Consider the following 15160-nt stretch of genomic DNA (forward strand, 5'->3'; position numbering starts at 1 on the left):
ACACACACACACACACACACACACACACACTGAAGTGTAATCAGTAAGAGGAATACTGACCCATCTATATGTAGAGGAATTCCAAATTTACTTAAACCACTTTACACTTTATCATACCTCAGTGTAAATCTCATAACTGGCTGATAACAAAATCCACTCTTAATTTACAAGCTGATTACTTTTAAATAGGAACGGAATCCTTTTAACAGAAATATTCCACCCATTCTCACTTAACATGGTGAGCATGACTAGTCTATAGAAGGAGAAATCTATCTCTCCTCTCCAAATTGCTACAGTGACTGCAATCTAAGCACGGGCTTTATGAATTTGTGAGCGGTGGCATTTACAATAAACCGGATTTTTATATATCTTTTTCCTTATTAGACTTTGAAATATCCCTGGACCATTTTGACAAAATATACAAAGGCTTGGTTTGTAAGAAAATCAAATTCAAGGATAGAATTATCGATCTAGCTGATAGCATTATCTATTTCCTTGAAAACTATTCAGACTTTGAGTCTCCCAATCCCTAAATGTCCAAGAATCTTATGAATAACATTCCTGAATAATTTCCTTTTATCATGAGACTTAATTTCCTTTTTAAATTCTTCAATAACATGGTGTTCTTATGGACTTTCTTTTATCTTTGCAAAGTAACTGCTATTGTCTTTTTACTTCTGATTTACTTCCTATATTTCTACTTTTTGTGTTTTCTCTACACTTTGAGATAAATTGTCTTTTAAATGAATGCTTTTGTATAATTTCAATAAGTCTAGTCTAGAAGTTAATGAGTTAAATCTTTTCGGTTGTTTTGCACATCTAAAAAAATAAGTGAAAACTTGCAAAACTGATATGGATCATCTGGAAAATGATGTAATTTGATAATAGAAATTGTATATGGATTTAAGATTTAGTAATTGTTATCTCATGCACTAGCAGAAAAATCCAGGTCATCCCCTCTTACTAATTTTCTCATCTATATGATCAAATTGAAAGATAAAATTGGTAAATTAAATTCCATTATAGTCATCATATTGCTTTATATTCATTAATATTATAGAATATACTGGGAATTCATGATTCTTTCATAGAAGAAAATGGTGAAGTAAATTAGAAAATTAGCAAGCCACCTAGTGGCCAAACTTGTATGTTATGTTCTCTTCTGTATGTTATTAAGGATTAAATTTCTATATGGTTGTGTCAGAGATCCTAAATGCTTTCTTGTATATAATGTGGTATTATTGTGTTTCAAATCCTACCTTCTTAGGTATTTGTTTTCCAGTGTTCTAAAAAATATGCAATTTACTACAGTTAATTTCATGAACTTAAGGACTTTTCATTTAAGAACAAAACCTTAGAACTGACTGGACAAGAGAAATTATTGTCATTATCAAGCTGATATAAATAGCTAATAAAGTAGGGTACTGCACTGCACCAAATGCTTGCATTATAATATTTAGTTTAGGCTCTTTGTTGTGAGCCTTTAAAGACTCCCTTCATAGTGTGAATAAAATAACTACTATTGCATACCAAGCTTGTTTCAGAAAGTATATCAAAAAATATATTTGTCTTGTAGCTAAGAAATTATTATTTTATATTGTTGATGGCTCCCAATGGAAGTCTATCTTGTTTGTAATTTGGCCTCAGTTCTTAATTAGAACTGTTATACTTATTCTGCTCTTTAGAAAGGCATGAAGATCACACCTTGTAAATTATTCTTTTCCTACTTGTGAGATCCTTATGTTTAATTAACTATTTAATTGCTTGAGGTGTCAATAAACAATTTACAGAAAACATACCAAAGAAACTTCAGCAATTTTGATGCCTATATCATTTAAAAATGTACAAAAATCAAATTTTAATGCCTAAACATTATTATTAGCATATACTAAAAATAGAATAATTTCTTCATTATTCATGTGGGGAAAAAAAGGTGACGAGCTGATAGAATCATAAGCATGCTGGGCAAAATGCTTAGCAATATTTCGTTTGCCTTTATGTTCTGAGTTCAAATTCTGCAGAGGTCAACTTTGCCTTTCATTCTTTCAAGTTGATAAAATAAGTACCAGTTGACTAGTGGGTGTCGGTGTAGTTGACTGTACCCCTCTCCAAAATTTCAGGCCTTGTGCCTATAGTAGAAAGGATTATTCATGGAGGAAAATATGTACCTTGAATTTGTAATGACTACAAATTTGAGCTTTGAAATGTATGAAGTATTTTGATACTAATCTGCCTGAGACTGCTCCTTGGTCTATGATACAAACTTTCAGTGTTAAATTGATCTAAATTAAAACCTTCCATCAAAATTTTATGTTAATTTAAGTTCAAAACCCCAGTGTTACAATGAGAGAATTATTTCATTAAATGCTTCATATTTTTCAAAATTAATTGAAACAAAGGTAGTGTGTTTCAGCAGAAATATGGTAACAAAAGTGTTAAGGTAAGATTATGGTTCCTAGTCAAATATCTCACATAGTAGAATTTACTTTCTGTTTTATCCAGGATACTGTGGATAAAATACCACAGTTCACTTTATAAAGTGGTTGGCATTTGGAAGGACATCCATCAGTAGAAACCATGCCAAAGCAGACATTGGAACAAAACAGGGTTCTCTAACTCATCAGATTCTGTCAAACCATCCAACCCATGTAACCATGGAAGATAGGTGTTAAAAGATGATGATGACTTCATAATTACAAACCAGCAATTTACTTGGGTTTAGAGACAAGTTGAAGTTTATCATTTCAACAATCAAATTGCACTTTCAACAGTTTATTAGGTGCATGGAAAAGTGTTTTTTTTTTATTTATTTTAAACTTATTATTTACTTTGATCACTATAACCAGTTTAGTGTCAGTCATGATATAATTTTCACAATATATTGTAATGTTGAGAATTATGTCATAAAGAAGATTATACAGTTTACTACTCATATATACTGTGTTTGTTTTGTTAATCTCCTCTAGTCAATTCTATAAACTATAAGAAGAAGAATAAAAAAAAGAAATGCAAAATATTTGTTTCATGAAGGTCAAAGGATAAGTTGAAAAAAGCAAATGAATAAATCTATATAATAGCTGTTGTTTTGTTTGCTTATTATTTGAGTGAAAATTTGGAATATAACTAAATATTTCAATGTTTCGCCTAAAGCACAATATATAGATTGAATTACACTATAATGATTATTTAATGATCTGATGATAACATTCATCCTTTTAGCTTATCCTGTATGCTGTTTTATTTTAATTTCCTTGCCATCTTGCCACCTGACTAAACAAGACATGTGCTTGATTATTGATGTGCTTATTACCTCCTCATTGATACTCGCATTGTCAGTTTTATGCATCTCTCTCATTCTGGATGTTACCCAAAAACATTTAGGCATATCTTACTTTTTTCGTATATCAATAATGGTAAATTATCTATTTGTATATTCAAGGTAGGGTATGTTTTGTTTTGTTTTGTATTTTTTAGTTCCTAAAGCAATAATCTGTTTGCAGTTGCGAGTGAGAATTTGATTTTTAAATTATGGTGTTGTAGGAAAACAGCATTATTTCATTTTTTCCTTTTTTTTCTGTAGTGTATAATCATAATAATCATGGGTAATGGTTAGAAGATGCCTTAAGTTATGTAAATTGTCAATCAAGATATATTGTTTCACTTGTAAACTTTGCCTTCCGATTTTGGTTAGATCATGCTAATATAATTTTCTTGCTTTGATTCTTGAAATATGTAGTTTGATGTTGCTGGGGAAATCATATGGAATGCATCAATTTAAGAATTATTGCAGTAGCATTTAACAAAACCTATTATTATTTATAAACAACAACAAAAAATATGTATAATTTTATTCAGAAACATTAGATATCTTTAAATTATTCTTGATGCAGATTCGTCTGTTTTGTTAATCTTAAGCTGACAGCTTGTCTTATTTCTGTAGTGGATTTCATTAAGCTTTCTTGATACATAAACTCTGAAGATTCCTTGAAAATCAAATAATCTTGACTGTTTTAAAGTCACTGCAGTCTTACTTTACTAAAGCTTTGCTTACAATGAGCTGAGTTGCAGTAGAATTTGTCACAGGTTTAGCAGTATGCTGTCTTTATTATGAATATTTGGTTACATATGATTTTAGATAATGCACCATAAATACTGTTAAATCATCATCATTCATCATTTAACATCCACTTTTCCTATGCTTGCATGGGTTACACAGAATTTGTTGAGGTAAATTTCTTTGTTCAGATGTCCTTCTTGTTGACAACCATTACTTGTTTTCAATCTAGTTAATATTTCCCTGAGTCAGACATATTTTTCACAGAAGACTAAAAACAAACAACATCACTTGTATGACACACCGCTCATTTACAACCATCATGAGATATAGGACAAAGATACACACAGTAGTCTTCTTTCAGTTTACATCTACCAAATCCACTCACAAGGCTTGGGGTCATAGTGGATGCCATTTGCTCAATGGGTTGTGCAATGGAACTGAACCTGAGACCACATAGTTTAAATGCTAAAGGGCTGAATTAAAAACCTTCCATCAAAATTTCTTACTAATTTATGTTCCAAATATCAACTTAATAATGACAAAAGATTATTGTAGTAAATACTTCATTATCTTCATAATTAATTGAAACTAATACAGTGTATTTTAATAGAAATATTGTAAAAGGGTTAAAAAGTTCAATGACTACCACCACCAGTTGTTAAAGAAGTTAAAATGTCAGTGTAAAAAATGTGAATATGATATGGTTTTGATAGTAGAAACCTACACTCCTTATGTCACTGCAAATATCAAATATATTGACAGTTTTCCATTTAAATGTTTGTTTTACATTATTGAAAAGTGCATCCATGTATGTGTACAGTGATCCTTATGGAATTAAGCTAAGTGTTTATTTATTTATTTTTTATTCAGTTTCTGGTTGTAACTGTTTTACTTTAGTTAACCATTTCAAAGCTCAAATTTAAAATAAAATGTGCTCCCAGTGTATTTCACTTAATTTTGAAACAATCTAGGATTTGGAGGGATTTTTTAAAGCTAACTTTTCCAAAATTATGTTGGTGTTTGGAATGTAACAAAAGATTCTTGAAATTTGGATCGAAAAGTGAAATTAAAATAAAATCTCTTTACCCCTTTTGTCATGTTAAAATATTTATGTTAGAATACACTACCTTATTTTTTCTAATTAATTTTGAAAATAATGATGAATTTAGTAATATAACTGTCATCATAAAACTGGTGTTTGGAACATAAATTAACATGAAAGTTGATGAAAGGTTTTAATTTAGATCACTTCAAATCAGGAAATTTGTATCATAGAATCAAGAGTGATGTCATGTAGGTTGGTATCAAAAGGGTTAAGGCAGAAAGCTTTGTATCAGAGAACTAGGGATCTTAGTGGGCAGGTTTGTTTCAAAGAGAATCACTAAATCCCCTTACTTAAGGCATACACGTGAGGCTTATCTAAAGTCTGCAGACTTAATCACTTCTTTACCAGTACTATTGTTTCCTGACAAATGTTAATTACAAACATCTAAATTCAACCAAATAATCTCTCTATCTTTCTCTCTGTCACACACACACACACACACACAGACACATACATCTTTCTTATAAACATTCCAATATTTTTCTTTTTATAGTACTTCTAATCATTATGTTAAGTTTGTTATTATCAAATTATTTTCAGTTTGTTCCTGGGTCAAATTTTATTTTTCCAACCATGCAAGGAATTGTTGCTATTGCTGTTGCACTTATTACCCAGGAATAAGTCATTTTCAGCACCTAACCATCAGTCTGAAAACATCTATATTATTATCATGTGTTTCCCTCTCACGCCAGCTGCATTGAAGCTTGCCATACACATTTGGTATAAACTTCATAAGAAGGTAGATATTTATGTGCATTTTGCTTCATAAAAGCATACTTGGCAATTTTGCTTTCCTTACGCTTACATTTTTTCAACTTAAAGCATAAAACAAATTTTCAGCATTTATTTATATTATATAAATTAATTTACACCTTCTAAAGAAAACGGAAATATTAAATAAATGTCTTAAATAATTTGCTTCAAAACTTATAAATGTGTCAAGAGCAAAATTAATGTAAATTTATTCATTTCTATCTAAGTCATATGAAATCCTTCAATATCATGTTTATTGTCGTTTATTATATAAGGGAGGATAATAAACATTATATCCATGGGGTTGTGAATATAACTGAAACAGAACATAAGTCTTGGAGTTAAGTACTTCACTGTTCACATTTCAAGACCTGCTTTGGTTGACTCATTTCTATAAATTATATATAATATTATTTTTTTCTTTAGCTCTTTATTTAGTTTCTGTCATTAACTGCAGCCATTCTGGGGTTATAGAGATGGATTTACCCAAGATGCCAGGCAGTGGGCTTGAAGCTGGGACTTAGTGGTTGTGAAGCAAACTGCTTAATCATCCAGGCATATGCCCATGTGTGTGTGTGTGTGCAAAAGATATATGCAGCAAGAAAATTTCCAGTAACCTTTTGTTAAACAAACAAACAAAATATCTGTGGTCCTTGGTACTATCAGATATGCAGTTGACCAATGACTGCTTCCTCTGGAAACTTCATAACCAAGTGACCAGATTTGTGTTGTAATATTTATCTGGTTTAAACTGAACAATATTCAAGTGAGAAATATGCAGTGAATATTATTTTCATTTCGCTTGAAATACTGAATATTGCACTAGATAAGCTAACTATGAAGCAGTATTCAATATTGATGACATGAATATATATGTATTGGCTTCTTATCTCATTGTATACACCTGAGTATATTATGCTGATAGTAGATTTTATTGCAATATGAAAACTCAGGTGCATTTTTACAAATGCAGATTCATAATTTTGTATTACGATCATTCATGTTTGATTAGTGTTCATGCTTGTAAAATAACACAACTGACATACGATGTTTGTCTTGTACGTTGCCATTTGTGAGTATTGAGAATATTTGGGTGTCTTTTTGTAAATGGAAGAAACAGGATCTATGATATGCCACAATACATTTTCTTCAACAATGTATATTGTTCTCTGTGACAATATAACATGGTCTATCATAAAATTTAATGTCTCTCTCTTTTTCACTCTGTATATTGGAATCATCTCAGTGATTTTCCATAATGGAATTGTATCATTGCCTAAGTAACATCATATTTAGTTGTGAGATTGCTGACAGAGAATGTATTTTATCTCAAGGTATATGAATAAAAAAAAAGAAAAAATTATCACCCTAAGTTGTCATCAGAAATGAAACTTTATCAGTGTCAATAGCAGATATTCAATATAATAGTTAGGAAGTGTCTCTATTACATAAAGTTTCTCCATAATTGACAATAAATTGCAATAAATGCATTAGCAAAACCTGGGATTGTAACATATCTTATCAATATTTATCATCAGTAAGGTAGCAAGCTGGCAGAATCATTAACATGCCAGGCAGAATGCTTAGTGGCATTTTGTCTGTTTTTATGCTGTGAGTTCAAATTCTACCAAGGTTGACTTTGCCTGTCATTCTTTCGGGGTAAATAAAATAAGTACCAGTTGAACACTGAGGTCAATGTAATTGACTTACCCCTTCCCTCAAATTTACTGGCCTTGTGCCAAAATTTGGAACCAATATTTATCATTAGTACAAGCATTGCTGCATTAGTAAGGAGCTTGCTTCTCAACCATATGGTCTTCAGTTCAGTCCCACCATGCAGCACCTTGGTCAAGTGTCTTCTACTGTAGCCCTAAGTTGACCAAAATCTTGTGAGTGGCTTCGGTAGACAGACACTGAAAGAAACTTGTTGTGTGTGTGTGTGTGCTCATGTCTAGACATTATATGGTGATTGTAAATGAGCATCATCATCATAGAAGCAAGATTATTTGTTTCCAGTTTTGTGTGAAAACCATGTCTAGCTATAGGAAAATATGTTGCTTGGAAATGGATGAGGGTTGGTGACAAGAAGACCATTGAGTATCTGCCTCAGCAAATTCTGTCTAACCCATACAGGCATGGAAAAGTAAATGTTAAATGATGGTGAATTTAAGTAGGTCTTTGGTTTGTTATTGCCTTTGATGAATTTAGCCTGGAGTTTCAGTTTGTTATCAAATAAATTTCACGTTGCTAATGTTTCCAAAAATCATTGACATCTTTATTACATTTACTAAGATTATTGAACTTTTCCTTGTCAGTTGTCTAACAACATTACATGTTAGTACTTCACATATCATTTCCAGCAATATGTCTGTTATATTTATTGTTTGTGTTGTTATGCCACTGAAAACTGGAGCTTTATTTCCTGTCTGTCGTATTCTTGGCAGTAATATCTGTTAATCCCTTTCAAACACTATGGTTAGACATCATGTAAAAATATTTCTTTTTCTGTCACTATAAAAGAAATCATTTCTTTTTATTCTTTGTTGATGTGTATGATTCACCTTTGCTGGATTATATATCTGTCTTTTTGATTGTTGTCATTATTATTTTTGGCACAGGAATGGGGCTGTGTGATTAAGAAGTTCACTTTGAAAGCAATGGTTTCAGGTTCAGTCCCACTGTGTGGTACTTTGGGCAATGTTTCATATTATAGGCCCTGGGTTGACTAAAGTCCTCTCAGCTACAAATACTACTACTAATAATAATTATTTCAGGTACAAGGCCAGAAATTTGGAGGGAAAGATTAATTAATTTATCCTTGAACAGTGGGAAAGGGTTGCATGAATGTGTGTACCAAATAGGCAAAACATAAAAATATCTCTTTATTTTCACTTTAAATCAATACAAAATCTGTAATAATTGTTAGTCTCTCACTGACAAAATTAAATTTATACAGTCTCATTATCAAAAAATGCTGTAAAATATTCACTTTCTTTTGATAATGTCTGCCATTTAAGGACTAATTCAACCCTAGTTCTGGGCTGGTACATTTTATCAGCCCTGGAGGATGAAGACAAATTTAACCCCAGTCGGCGTTGAACATAGAATGTTAAGAAGCAGAACAAATAACAAAAAACTTTTTTTTTTTACATTTTAATGATTCAGTCAATCAACTTTGTAATAATAATAATAGTAATTTCTTTTTATCAGCCATAGGAACATAGATGTGGGGGATACCACAAGAACAGAAAACAATTTGTGTGGGGATTTACATAAATGGCAGGGAGAAAGAAATGGAAAGTGTGATCAAATAAAGTATGTGATAACAGCAAATGCTGCAGTTCTTTTGTGGCATTATCAGAATATCTGGAGTTCAGAGTTGAAACACTTACCTGATGTGTTCTATCTCTCTCAATATCTCTTGACTGTTCTGCTATCATATCAGAAATTTTCTCTCTTTAGTACTTGTATATCTTTGTCTTTTCTCTGGTTATTAAACTTAGGTGTAATTGAAGGAACCATCAAATATTGAAAAGAAGCTTAATGTCTTCCACTTATTTTATCAACCACGGAAGGATGAAAGGCAAAATTTGGTCAGCAGGATATCAATTCAAGACATGTTTTGATGTAATTAAACTACTATAATGTAGCAATTTAGTCCAGCAACACGTGACCTTATTCTGTTGATAGAAATGTTAATCGATTTCACTATTTCCATTATTACGAGCCAAATTATGGAGCCTTTACATGCTAGAAATAACGACCAAATGTCCCTCAATTCTCATCCTACTGAATTTTAAAATGAGCTGGATACATTTAATAATGTTTCCCTGGATACACTTTATTAAAAATCAAAATAGGTGATTATGGCTGGAATGTTTTCAGTCATAGCTGCTTGAGCGTATCTGACCTAGGGCTGAACAGCCACAAAATCTAATTATTGTTGATATAGCAATAAATAGATGTGTCTGAATAGGTTTCTTTATTGCTGGCATGTTAAAATAACTATTTGAATAGGACATTCATGATACTTCAAAATCTTTTATTTCTTAATTTTTGCTTTCTATGCTTACCTTTAGTGTAATCCATTCAGTTTGTTACAATTCATTTTTTTATTTTTTTTTAAATAGACTCTCATATTGGACTATAGTAGCATTTGTGTAGCCAGCGTAATTGCTGGGTGCAATGCTGAATTGATAATATTTCGAATGAATTAGGAAATTAGTGTGAGTCTTGTAAAATTGTTGTCATATTCAGTAATTGGGTTGCAGAGGTGGTTTAGGCGTAATACAGTGGTTCTCAACCAGGGTCCATATGACCTCTGAGGGTCCATATAAGATTTTGGGTTGTCCACACAACAAAATTGTAAATTGGGGACCCCTGAAAAAATTTTGTTTTAGATGTATGTATTGCATGAAACAGGTTTTTTTTCTTCTCATATAAGATTTTTGGGGGTTCACACAACAAAATAGTAAATTAGGGACCCACAATAGTATTTTAAGGGCCCCTGAAAATTTTTGCTTTAGATGTATGTATTGGTATGTATTGCACAAAATAGCTAGGTTTTTTTTTTTCTCTAACATTTTACAGAGTTCAACCTACACAAGTTAATGTGTGAAAAACAAAATAGGAATTTTGAAAGAAGTTTCTAAGTGTACACAAATGTGTTGAATATGATTGTACACACTTATGTTTTCATAGCTTCCATAATGTAGACCACACCTGGTTCTTTGCACAGACTGGCCTCTACTGAATCTACCTTAAAAGCTAGGTGGTGGTCTTAAACTAGGCAACAGGTTATGTCTATATTTTACTTTCAAGAAGCTTGCCTTCCAGATGTTTTAATGTGTATTATGTACACACACACACACACACACACACACACACACACACACACACACAGTTTTAGCTTGGTGGGAGAATTGAGATTTTGAAAGAGAAATGTTAAATTATTAAATATGCAAGTGTGTCAGTGTATGTATAATCTATTCTCTTTAATAGCCTCATTATTTGAAATTCTTAGCCATTTAAATTAATGTGCATAGTTTGTGATAAATTATGGAATTCCAATTTTTTTTTTTTTGTGTACATTCTATTCATATATATTCTATCCTGTCCAAATTTTGGCATGGCTGTGTGATTATGAAGCTCACTTTGCAACCAGGTGGTTTGGGGTTCAGTCCTACTGCATGCCACTTTTGACAAGTGTCCTTTGCTATAGTCTTGAGCCAATCAATGCTGTAAAAAACTGCGAGGAAACCTGTTCTATATCCACCACCATCACTGTCACCACCACCACCACACCATCATCATCATATGTCCATGTTAAGTAAGGTTGGACATTTGACAGGAACCAGAGTTCAAGAACTGTATCATGCTCCACTGTCTATTTTGGCATGGCTTCCATGGCTGGATGCCCTTCCTAATACCAATAAATTTATAGCATGTACGGAGTGCTTTTTTTTTTGTCTGTTTGTTTGTTTTGTGCCACCAGTACTAACGAGGCCACCATGCAGCTTGCAAGATTATGAATTCCTTGAGAGGCATCCTTGTGCAATCAGATGAGGGGTTAAAGTATGAGAGGAGGGGCCAGAGCAGAAAAGGTTTCTTGTTGTAGAGGGGTTAATTATGGCTATTCAGGTTTTCAAAGAGAGGTTGGTTGGTGACTTGGGTGGAGCGGGGAAGAGATAAAAGTAGTGCTGATAAAATGCCTGCTGTGTCGATCTTCGAATGTATGATACATGTGAAAGGCATCTGTACCAGTGACTCATAGGAAGCACCCAGCACACTCTATGGAATGGTTGGTGTTAGGAAGGGCATCCAGCCATAGAAACCAGACTAAGACACACTGAAGCTTGTTGCAGCTCTCTGGCTTATTAGTTCCAGTCAAACTGTCTTACCTGTACTAGCATGGAAAACGGATGCTAAATGATGATGATGTGTATGTGTGTGTGTGTGTATGTGTCTTTGTGTTTTCCCTATCACCTGTTAATTGGTGTTGGTTTATTTACATCCCTATAGATATCAGTTTGGCAAAAGAGATTGGTAGAGTAATTACCAGATTTAGAAAGAAAAAAAAAGCACAGTAATGTTTCAGTTCAATTAAACCCTTCAAGATGATGCCCCGGCATGGTCAAGGTGAACTGACTGAAACAGGTAAAAGAATAAAAGGAGTATATCAGCATGATACTCTTTTGATATTCTCCTGTTAACCAAGCTTGGTCAAATTTCTGTGTCACATACTTTGAATTACAACTAGAATTATGTTGATATGATTAATAAAAAATTCATTGGACTGATTAGAGACAAACACCTGTTCATTGCTTGACTGAAGAAGGAATTAAAAAAAAAGATATTTTATAAATTTTATTTGCAATGAAGAGTTATTTTATTGAAGAAATTTATTACACAATTTAAAAACAAGATAAAATTAAACAAGGATCTCAACTTTAGAAAGCTTGCAATTCATTGAAATTTTAAGGCTTGAAATACATTTGACTCTTTTGACATTGGTCTGCTTGTAAACATGATCCACTAACTACTGCCACTTAAACTCATTGTGAAAACTGAAGTTTCCAGAATCACTGTACTCATATGAAATCAAATCTAATGTTCAATTTTATTTCACCATTTTTTTTTCTTTGCCTTTTTTTTTTACCTAGAATTTGTAAAAGAAAAACATTCACTCAATTGTAATGTATGTTATTTCCATCTGCATTTAGCCAATCAAATTCACATAAATTTGATGTTGCATGGTTCCATGTTTTGAAAAGTGATGCAATTAACTGAATCATGCAATTATCTATAATGCAATTAAGCACAGTTGGCTGTATGTTCTTCTATTCTTTTCAGTCATTTAATTGGGACCATTCTGGAGCAGTAGTTTCTCAGTTTTTAGACGGTTATATTGATCCTAGTCATTCGTGTGATGCTTTTTTCCCTCCAATCTCTGTTTATTAAACAGCTAAGTACACCTTGGTTTAAAGGGAAGTAAATGACATGGAATAAATACCACTAGGTACTTTTGTTCAATGTACCAATTTATCAGCAATTCCTTGCCAATATGCACATAATGGGTTTTTGCCTGTTTTCTGTCAACCACAAATTTCACTTGTCTGGGTCATAATTTGGAAGACAATTACTTAAGATGAGATAGAACTGGGAACCACAAAATTGTGAATGAACTTCTTAACCACCTTCTTGCATCTGCATGTGTGTGTGTGTGTGTGTGTGAGAGAGAGTATAAACACACACCCATATATATATAGTTTATAGTTCCTTTATAGGTAAGATCAACAAAAATAATACTGTTCTGTTAGAGATAAATATAATTTAATTTACACAATTTACAATAAATTTGCTAATTCATTGTATCTTTAAAGCATGAAAATATTAGTAACTGTTTTGTAAACTGTGTATATTAAATGATATATGGTGAACATCATTTAATGTCCTTATTTGCCTGCTGGCATGGGCTGGACTGTTTGACGAGAAGTCAAGTGAGAGGGCTCTGCCAGATTCTATGTCTGCTTTGCCATGGTTTCTACAGCTAAAGTAGACATATCATCATAAACATCAACACCATCATGAACATCAACATCATCATCAATTTCATATCAATTTCATTCTGCTGACCTGGTTTGCACAGATCAAATACACATTTCAATCCTGCATCTCTGACCTCTTCCTTTCCAACTGGCATTTTAAATCCCAGCATTCATTATCTTTTCACTCCATGTAAAATTTGAGTTTGACTCTGCTCTAATGAGTGCATCAATTTATTCCGTTAATCCTTTTGTTCGCTTGTTTCTAAACAAATACACTACCTTTGTTCCTATCAATTTTGAAAATATTAAAGAATTTATTAAAATGATTTTGTCATTACTGAGTGAGTGTTTGGAACATAGATTAACAGGAAATTCTGATGGAAGTTTAGATCACTCTAAATATGAAGTTTGTATTTTAGAACCAAAGTGGTCTTCGGTATCTAAGTATATAAATGGTTATGACTCGAGCAAGGGCCACAGGGCAGTGCCACTGCACTACACACTCAGATATTGCAGGCGGCAGCCAGAGAAAGGCCTCTCAGGTAACTAGCATTCAATTACTAATGGAAACATATTGGCCTCTGGCCCATGGACATGTCTCCTCATTCTTCTGGAACTGGCTTTTGTGAAACTCTGTTTAAATTTTGAAATATTATTCTCAAGTAAAGTTTACATATCTATTCTCTCAAATAGATATTCAAACTGGTGGATTGGCAGGATTGGTAAACTGGCAGACCAAAAAAAAGTGCCTTCCTTTACATTCTGAGTTCAAATCTTGTTGAGGTCAGTTTGATTTTTATCCTTCTTGAGTTGTTGTAATAAATACCAGTCAAGTATTAGTAACAATATAATAACCTATTCTCCCACCACCACCACCACCACCACAAAGAAAAATGTAAAAAACCAATTATATTTCTGGCCTTGTGCTACAAATCAGTATGATTACAGTCACCTTTTATGTCTTTGAAATAAGTATTTCCAACTGTCATCTTCATTCCAAATTTTTATTAGCTTCATTTTTCTCAAGCAACTATAATTTAGTGAAACCTTATCATTTTTCCTTGTTGTTTAAGAGTTGGTGACCTATTTAGTTATTTGTTGTTGCAAGGGAAAATTTTTCAGCTTACAAATTACCAAGAAAGTGTAATGAAAGAGACAAAAACAAAAACAAAAAAGGAAGAAGAGGCTTTGTTCGTAAAGACAACCTGTTAGAAATGCTGCCAGTATCTATTACAGGAGTTGGGAACTAGTTAGTTTATTTTATAGGGCTGACTTGTCAGTTTTGCATTGAAGTTTTACTCTGAAGCTTCACAAATCAGAAGAATGGCTTCCAACCTTGACTGGGATTTAATGTTTATGGCTGTAGGATTTACTCAGTTTACTAAAAAGGTAAAAGTGTGTATTAAACTATTATATTCCATCTCTTCGTTAATAATTTTAAGATCTTCTAATACTTAAGGATTTCTTTGATATTTACACAATTACTTTGATGTCTGTCTGATCTTTCATTAGAATCATATGGTTACTATTTTCCCACAATTGGCTATTTTACCAAATTTCTTCATGGGCTTAGAACAATGGTTCTCAACCATTTTTTAAAAATTTATGTCCCCCTTCATTCCTATTTTATTCAGGGCCATTATACCCTGTATGTATGTGTGTGTGTATATATATATATATATATATATATATATATAT

General features: G+C 32.3%; 1 protein-coding gene across 5 annotated transcripts in view; it reads left to right on the plus strand.

Moving 5' to 3' along the window:
* The window catches only part of LOC106881649 (transient receptor potential cation channel subfamily M member 3), a 662626-nt gene that overhangs the window by 384257 nt on the left and 263209 nt on the right, over nucleotides 1-15160 (plus strand). Inside the window, exon 1 of one of the 5 annotated variants that reach the window (XM_014932112.2) lies at nucleotides 3318-3439. The exons of the other annotated variants lie outside the window; for them this stretch is intronic. The gene's annotated coding sequence lies outside the window, so the exon portion shown is untranslated. Of the gene's footprint in view, nucleotides 1-3317; nucleotides 3440-15160 lie in introns of those variants that run through there. 5 annotated transcript variants of the gene reach the window in all.

The sequence above is a fragment of the Octopus bimaculoides genome, chromosome 9 (genome assembly GCF_001194135.2).
Source record: "Octopus bimaculoides isolate UCB-OBI-ISO-001 chromosome 9, ASM119413v2, whole genome shotgun sequence".
Classification (NCBI taxonomy): domain Eukaryota; kingdom Metazoa; phylum Mollusca; class Cephalopoda; order Octopoda; family Octopodidae; genus Octopus; species Octopus bimaculoides.